The 9,041-nt window shown below is 40.0% G+C and overlaps 1 protein-coding gene across 1 annotated transcript in view; it reads right to left on the reverse strand.

The window, feature by feature from the left end:
* The window catches only part of tet2 (tet methylcytosine dioxygenase 2), a 59,363-nt gene extending 50,874 nt beyond the window's left edge, over nt 1-8,489 (reverse strand). The window contains 1 exon segment of the mRNA XM_034188451.1: nt 7,921-8,489. The gene's annotated coding sequence lies outside the window, so the exon portion shown is untranslated.
* Between the last annotated feature and the right edge of the window lie 552 nt (nt 8,490-9,041).

Here is a 9,041-nt window from a genome sequence, read left to right on the forward strand (position 1 = left end):
TTTGCTAAGCAGAGCAGGGTCAGCCTGGCGAGAAGGCAGGGAAAGATGCTTTTCGCTTTGGGGCGGTTACGTAACATCTCACTCGTCTCTCTCCCTGCAGGATGCCAGGATGGTGTTTGTAAACAGAGCGGCCATGTGCGTGCTCACGTGGAGGAAGCCTTTGAGTCGCTGCCCTCGCTGTCTCACCCCTGAGGTAAACCCTGACATCGATATGCACCCACAGACTCGGCGACGTTCCCTCCGGCCTGGTGCCACTCAAACTGAGCCTCATCAGTCTTGCTCCATAATTACGCTTTAGCCCGGCTAACAACGCAGGCCTTCCTTATAAAAGAGGCTGCGGCGTGTACTTTGGAATGCCTTTGATAACTTTTTTTTTTACTTGCACTAATAAAAGATTATTACACCGATACAACTCTGTGAACAACCAATAAACCATTCCACCAATCACATGCCGTGTTTACATAAGTCTATTTAACAGTGTTTGACCAATGTGGAATGACATGTTGATATTCTTGCCAAGGCCAGGTGTGATTTTTGGCTTGGTAATTGTTGGCAACATACACAGTTGGGCACCATTTTCTTCTTTCTTTTTGAAATGAAGATAAACACATCCAACACTGCAGTCCTTGACCTAAATCCTACATTAATATTTGAGACCTTCACCTTACCATGTAGGCTTTGATCGGACGCATGGCGTGATTTTTATTTATAAAGTACAAATGGTTTGTAAATTGACCAATACATATGTGTACTTTCTGACTACATATGTTACAATATTTAACCCTACAATGCCTGACTAAAGAAATGTATGTATCAAAAATTTGTACGACATTATAGGGTTAACAAAAACAAATTCTAGTTATTATTCTATGTTATTCCAAAGGTATCGCAACATATGGGGAATCACCATTCTGAACAATGTCATTACATTTGGACTGCCATCTTTCACGAAAGATAAACAAAAAGAATTACTCATTATTTTCATCAATGCTGGGGGTCTGACCTCCCATGATTAAGACTTACAACCCCCAAAAGAAAGAAATTTTCTTTTTTCATGGGTGGGTTACTTGGTGTTCAAAAGATTTAAGATATTGTAAATTATTGCAATATATTTGCCATGTTCATGCCTGCAAGAATCTTGTCAGATAATTTCAGATACCCCTAAAGTGGATCATACCATGTCTTAAGGTTTATTCAAACATATTTTCTACCTGCTTCATTCCCATTAATGAAATGACTCATTTATGTCAAAGGTCCAGTCCACTGTGCAAGCCAAAAGTTACTGCAACAGGTTAATGTAAGTAGTATTCTAAACTGTGTAATACACTTTATTTTGTTACTTTCAGGGGTTCTAAATTAGATTGTGCTACATGTCTACAGTCTATGCCAAAGTTAGCGTTTTCTAGCATTTGCCTAATCGCCTAATCTGAGTTTGCAAATCTTTGCTAGCTAAAGTGTTTTATATTGCTTAATACACTTTGTTACTTTCAGAGGTTCTAAATTAGATTGTGTCATGTGTCTACAGTCGATGCCAAAGTTAGATAGTTTCTAGTATTTGCCTAATTCGCCAAATCGGAGAAAGCAAATCTTTGCTAGCTCAGATTAAGTAAGGACCCCCCTCACATCAGTAGGTGTGGACCCACCGATTGTCACTGTATATACCTCAGTGTGGCTTAAAGTAACAGGAATGAGAAAGAACTATATTAATCCCAAAAGAAATCATTTAAAATAAATCTGACTAAAAGGAGTCTAATTTCCTCTGGGTAACTTTTAATAATACTTAAGAAGCTTCATGTATAAAATGTTTTGTTTGTGTTACATATGTCAGGAGAATAGACTAGAAAATTCTTAAAATATCAGCCTGGTACGATATATAACATTTGAGTAGCACACAGAACAATACGCCCGTGGTCTGATCAGACAGCGCACTGTAAGATAAAGCATAATGACATTTCTAGTTCTGCATAAGTGACTCTATTCCCGAATCTGAAGTCCATCGATACATTTTGCAGAGTTGATAAAGCTTAGATAATCTTACAGTAAATGACAAAATAATGTTTAGTATGAATTAAGTGTGAACTTTCCTGTTCTTTTATTTGGAACGTAGCTTTCTTGAGTAATTGCTGCTGCACCCTGTTGATGGTCAGTCTGATGCGAACGTCTGAAATGTGTGCAAATGACAGTCTACATTATTGCACAAGTCACTGCAGTTTGTAGCGTCTCTCTCTACGGCATAACAAACCCAGACAAGAATAGAAATCAATATTGTGAAAAAAAAAAAAAAATCAATGCAACACTCATTATTTCGCCATTTTGTCTCAGGAAAGTAGTCAAGCCGTAACCAGCCGGTAGATAGTGCAGCCTGAAATGTCCTTTCTGAAAAAAAAAAGCTCCTCAGCAGATATGTGATGCGTGGGCTGGAGAGAGAGAGGGGTCAGAGGTTGGAAGTTGAAAGCATTGTTGAGCAGCGCTATAGCAACTGGAAAGGTGATGTTGTCTTTGCCCTGGGAGTATAAAGGGGACTTCAGGCCATGGCAGAGGAGCAGTCCAACACACGGCTTTATCTGTAGGTGTGGATTGATGAGAGCAGCTATGTGCATGTGATTGAACTTGTTGGCCCTTCCCCCACTACGCCCCTCACAGACCTAAAAATGCTCCCGTGCTTTTTCAGCGCTGATGTAACAGCAGCTACGTAGAGAGTCATTAAAGTGCTTCCACCAGTCGGTCTGGGTCCGTGTTGTCATTTTAGCTACTATATAGGTCAGAATTCACATTTATAAATCCTGTGCACGGTGCAAGTGAACACATGAGCAAACGCAATCTGCACATCCACATTCTGGTTTAGAATGTAATCAGTTCTTCCTTGACCCAAGACTGTTCTCCTCACCAGATTTTATTGAACACAATGTATATATTACAGAGATACAAATAACATGGGAATCAGTGGGAAAAAAATACAAAAAAGAAAGAGTAATATCAATGAAAAGTGATTCAGAGGTCTGCAACTCCTTCAAAGTTGAATCTGTTCTTCCTTGATCACAGACCTACTTCCCAATCAAATTTCTTTAAAATTCATTTATATCTTTTTGAGAAACAAAATAACATTGGAATCAATGGGAAACACTACATATATCAATTAAATAAAATGATTCAGATTTGCATCTTGCTTATAACTTACTGAGTTCTTCCTTAACCAAAGGCTGATCTCGCCACCAATTTTATTGAAATCATTCTCTCTAGATAAAAATAAGATGGGACATTAGAATTTTTGATCTGAATCTGGTTCGACATGTGATCAACTCTTCCTTGACCCAAAGGTGACCTTTACACAAAATTTAGTTGGAATTCATTAAAAGCAACCAAACAACAAGGCTGATAGATAAACATCCTGAATGAATCTCCTCCTTCATAAACACGAATCGTTGTTTTACGTTCAAATAGTTACGCGTTGGCTTGTCAAAGGGTCATGATGACGGAAGCGTGTCTTGATGTTTTGACAACAAACAGCAATGAGTACTCGCATGAACCACAGTTATAGTGCAGATCTTTTGTTGGAGTGTAGGAAACTAGTCTCATTCCGTCCAAATGCAGCATAACGCAGTTTGAAACTGATCTAATCAAATCAAATTCATTTATATAGCGCCAAATTACAACAAACAGTTGCCCCAAGGCGCTTCATATTGCAAGGCAAAGCCATACAATAATTACAGAAAAACCCCAACTGTCAAAACGACCCCCTGTGAGCAAGCACTTGGTGACAGTGGGAAGGAAAAACTCCCTTTTAACAGGAAGAAACCTCCAGCAGAACCAGGCTCAGGGAGGGGCAGTCTTCTGCTGGGACTGGTTGGGGCTGAGGGAGAGAACCAGGAAAAAGACATGCTGTGGAGGGGAGCAGAGATCAATCATTAATGATTAAATGCAGAGTGGTGCATAGAGAGCAAAAAGAGAAAGAAACACTCAGTGCATCATGGGAACCCCCCAGCAGTCTAAGTCTATAGCAGCATAACTAAGGGTTGGTTCAGGGTCACCTGATCCAGCCCTAACTATAAGCTTTAGCAAAAAGGAAAGTTTTAAGTTTTTAATCTTAAAAGTAATCTTAAAAGTAGAGAGGGTGTCTGTCTCCCTGATCCGAATTGGGAGCTGGTTCCAGAGGAGAGGAGCCTGAAAGCTGAAGGCTCTGCCTCCCATTCTACTCTTACAAACCCTAGGAACTACAAGTAAGCCTGCAGTCTGAGAGCGAAGCGCTCTATTGGGGTGATATGGTACTATGAGGTCCCTAAGATAAGATGGGACCTGATTATTCAAAACCTTATAAGTAAGAAGAAGAATTTTAAATTCTATTCTAGAATTAACAGGAAGCCAATGAAGAGAGGCCAATATGGGTGAGATATGCTCTCTCCTTCTAGTCCCTGTCAGTACTCTAGCTGCAGCATTTTGAATTAACTGAAGGCTTTTCAGGGAACTTTTAGGACAACCTGATAATAATGAATTACAATAGTCCAGCCTAGAGGAAATAAATGCATGAATTAGTTTTTCAGCATCACTCTGAGACAAGACCTTTCTAATTTTAGAGATATTACGCAAATGCAAAAAAGCAGTCCTACATATTTGTTTAATATGCGCATTGAATGACATATCCTGATCAAAAATGACTCCAAGATTTCTCACAGTATTACTAGAGGTCAGGGTAATGCCATCCAGAGTAAGGATCTGGTTAGACACCATGTTTCTAAGATTTGTGGGGCCAAGTACAATAACTTCAGTTTTATCTGAGTTTAAAAGCAGGAAATTAGAGGTCATCCATGTCTTTATGTCTGTATGACAATCCTGCAGTTTAGCTAATTGGTGTGTGTCCTCTGGCTTCATGGATAGATAAAGCTGAGTATCATCTGCGTAACAATGAACATTTAAGCAATGCTGTCTAATAATACTGCCTAAGGGAAGCATGTATAAAGTGAATAAAATTGGTCCTAGCACAGAACCTTGTGGAACTCCATAATTAACCTTAGTCTGTGAAGAAGATTCCCCATTTACATGAACAAATTGTAATCTATTAGATAAATATGATTCAAACCACCGCAGTGCAGTGCCTTTAATACCTATGGCATGCTCTAATCTCTGTAATAAAATTTTATGGTCAACAGTATCAAAAGCAGCACTGAGGTCTAACAGAACAAGCACAGAGATGAGTCCACTGTCTGAGGCCATAAGAAGATCATTTGTAATCTTCACTAATGCTGTTTCTGTACTATGATGAATTCTAAACCCTGACTGAAACTCTTCAAATAGACCATTCCTCTGCAGATGATCAGTTAGCTGTTTTACAACTACCCTTTCAAGAATTTTTGAGAAAAGGAAGGAATCTGATACAATGTAACTGATGTTACATTGCATCAGATTGTTGCATCATGAATGGATCAATGGGATGATCCCGTATCCACCCACACACTCATACTGTTTGGGTCACTTGACACAACATACTCCATAAATACGAGAGATCACACGCCTGCGTAAGTGGTCGTGTTGACAGGTCCCACGCACTGACCATGTCTGCTGTATCAAAACACAGCCATGCCGTTGCACAAGTGAACACACCCCCATTGTTGGTGTGAAAATTTCCTGGCGGCTCATGGAAAGTAAAACAAAACAAACACGGGGAATGGTGCAGGAACAAGTTTTCAAATTTAAGCAAAAAATTCTTTGCACTACTAATGGGATTAAGTTTAAATATAAAAATGTAGATGAGTGGGTGAGATAGTTGCCAGCCAACTTTGCAGATAATAACTGAAAAAAACAATAAATACCATCTCATCTTGTATGTCTCCAAATTGAAAGGGCACATAATGGGGACTAACCAAATAAAATCTGGTGAATTTTAATGCACCAGATCGATCGATAGAAGAACTTTGCTTTGCTTATCTCAAAGACATGTGTACCACCCAACTTCATCAGCTAGCAAGGTATGGAAGCTGGAGAAAATTATTGAAAATCCCAGCTGTGTCTTGTCACTCTGCTACATCCAGTTAACAAGCTAGGAACTACAGAGAGAAACATGATGACCACTATGTTGGTATAAATACTAGACAAACAACCCAACAAAACGTGAAAGTCAATCCAACAATAAACAATAGATAGAATGTATGGCTGGGGATGTTGACAAAACTTCTCATCAGTATTGCAAAGTTGTCATGGCTGAAGTGAAACAGTGCTCTGGAAAAATTTGAAACCCATTTTGAACAATGTTCTGTAGTCCCTGTCAAAAGGAAGAGACAATGAGCTGCTCTAAATGAGGCCTCATACATCACCAAGTAATTTGAAATTAATACTTTGAAATGTTCCAGTTGACTTTGTGTTGAAATATACCTACACTGTTTTGGGGTTTCATATTTAAGAGCTACAGTCAGATTCTGTATGTGCACTAGCATATATGCTGCAAGTATGAAAGTGCTAAAGTTGTCTAAATTATGGAGCTAAAGTTAGCTACAGAAATAGTTTTATACATAAAATGTATTGATTTCACTTTAAGATAACTTGATAATTGTTAAAGGTAAAGTGAATTTATGTGGATTAGCATTATTCCTGTTGTGTAGCCACCTGCTAACATGGCTACAAAGCCCAGTTTAGGGTCAGTTATGAAGCCCCACTTAACTTTGCATTTTACCTTAGGCTACTGACGGTTAACAACAGAATATACAAGTCCAACACACAAAGCTGATGGAGCTGATGTTAATTATATGGTTTCTTTTAAATACCTAATAATTAGCTATTTGTTACTGCAGATTTGCACGTTATAAAGCATTTAGCTTAAAAAGAAGTGCCTGTAAACACAAAGCCTGCTCTTCTGGTTTATTGCTGCTGCTGTCACTTCCGTATTCAACCTTTTTTTTTTCTTTTTTTGTCTGCATTACTTTTACATTATCATGCACACTCAGACCTTTAATATTCAAATTAGATCTCACACACATTTCTGCTCACAATAAAAACACAATGAGCATTAATCAGACTACACTGGAATATTTTATGTTTAATCAGGTATTTTGTTTTCTGCTCTCTGCTCTACAATCTCAAAAAAAAGGGGCCCAAAAAAAACCTGGCCCCCTCTAGTTCCCCCAGTTAATGGTGCAGCAGGATTGAGTTTCATTTCCTTCTGAGCTTTCTGACCTTGTGTGCTGTCCAGGGCACCCGGTGCCACCGACGTTCTCCCCTGTGTTGCTTCTCTGTCAGCCTTGTCTTTGTGTCTGTTTGTCATTCAGCGGAGAAAGACTGAAAGCTGATTCTCAGAGATACACAAAGCCAGAAGCTACACTCGGCCGCAGTGCCGACTCTACCCACATGTCCAGGTTGACTTTTACTCTGCCGACAAACACTCTCCCCAAACTGAACGCCCCAAATCCCATGCCAAAGTCCACAAAACTGCCTGCATCATAAACATTTATGCTAAATAATAATAAAAAATACTTGATAGTAGTTTTTACACCACTTTAATGTCAAATAGATTTCTTGTCTCGTAAAACAAAATCACATTTGACACACATTTGGGGTAGCTTTGATAAGATGTGCCAAAAATTGTAAGATTTAATTGAAAATAAAACAGCATTTTAGAAACAATAAATAATAAGTGTTGAGCAAACAGTGTAAGTACACCGTTTTCTTTCCTACATTCAAATGTTCATTAAAGCCAGCACACATGGGAAAACACAAAGGCGGCTTCTAATTTCAACTGGCAAGAAAAGAAAGAAAGTGGTCAGCCATGTTGGAATAGCTTTATCTAATATCCCCTCCTTATTATGTTGGCTCTTTGCTTATACGTTGGAGGACAGCTGCTACACCTTACCTGACAGCAAACAAGCTCCAAAATTAGACCTAAGGTTCGAAGTGGAGCGGGACAGAGAGAGTATGGACGCGTCGAGGTTCACTCACCTCTTTTTGCGTCCCTCCACTTTGTAGAAAATTCCAACAAACCGTCTGGATGTCCTCTTTAACAAATCCTAAAGGGCAGCCATCTTGCCTCCTTCTGTTCTTCTATGAAACAGACTATCCTCCACATCAATATTCATGGAAACCAGTCTGACGTCGGATCTCATCATCAGGAGAAGCCCGTGTGTTGCTGTTTGCCGGGTCTTTGAAGAGCACTCATATGGGACTCTGGCATGAGGCGGCTGAGGCGTGCGGAGCGGCGACCGAGGCATACATGTGGGTCAGGGGGAAGAGCATTGCTTTGCTGACAAATAATGACAAAATCACTTTCCTACGGGCTCCTTCCCACACAAAGGGACAGGTTTTCTTTTCTCCAGCCCTACCACCACCGCCGCCGCCTCCCCCCTGTTTTTTTCTTTTCCCTCAGCCGTACACAATAGTGAACACCATGACTGCTGCCCTGAAGCACTGGAGTGGACTCAGTGAACAGGACTTCTCCCCAGTGCACTTTTATGCTGAATATTACACCGGTCTCAACTGTCTGACTGGAGAAAAGTAAAACACGCCCTCTCCACCCCCTTCCATTCTCAGACAGGAAGGCGATTGACTTGGGGGATTTTCCCTCCCTTTTCTACTCCCCCTCTCTCTCTCTCTCTCTTTCTCTCTCTCTCTCGACTTCCTTCTTTCAGTTTCTTTCAAGCTGTCATGAGTTACCGAAATTCCCCTCAGCTTTTACACAGCACTTATTTCTCAATCTTTGCGCTTACAACCCAATCAGATGTGGCCAGTTGGGAGCCCTCCCAGTTGAGCAATACACACCTTTCCAACTGCCATGTCTTATTTTGGCTCACTTCACCAGGCTGACTCATTTTTGGAGTAGAGTGTAAGATAACTCTTTGTCAAAGCAGCATATCTCTGCCAAGACTCACTTCCTGTTGACACCGGCCACGTGGACTCCAAAGAGATAGAGGAAGCAGTGTGAGAAAGAGCGGCACAGAGGGTGAATAGAATGTCAAATTTAACCTTGAAGGCGTTTGGGATGACTTGATTAAATAGTAGCTTTTTTTTGCAGTTGCTTCAGTATTCTATAGATATATTCTAGAATAAATGTCAAAATTTTAAAA

This window comes from Thalassophryne amazonica, chromosome 15 (assembly GCF_902500255.1).
Source record: "Thalassophryne amazonica chromosome 15, fThaAma1.1, whole genome shotgun sequence".
NCBI classification, from domain to species: Eukaryota; Metazoa; Chordata; class Actinopteri; order Batrachoidiformes; family Batrachoididae; genus Thalassophryne; species Thalassophryne amazonica.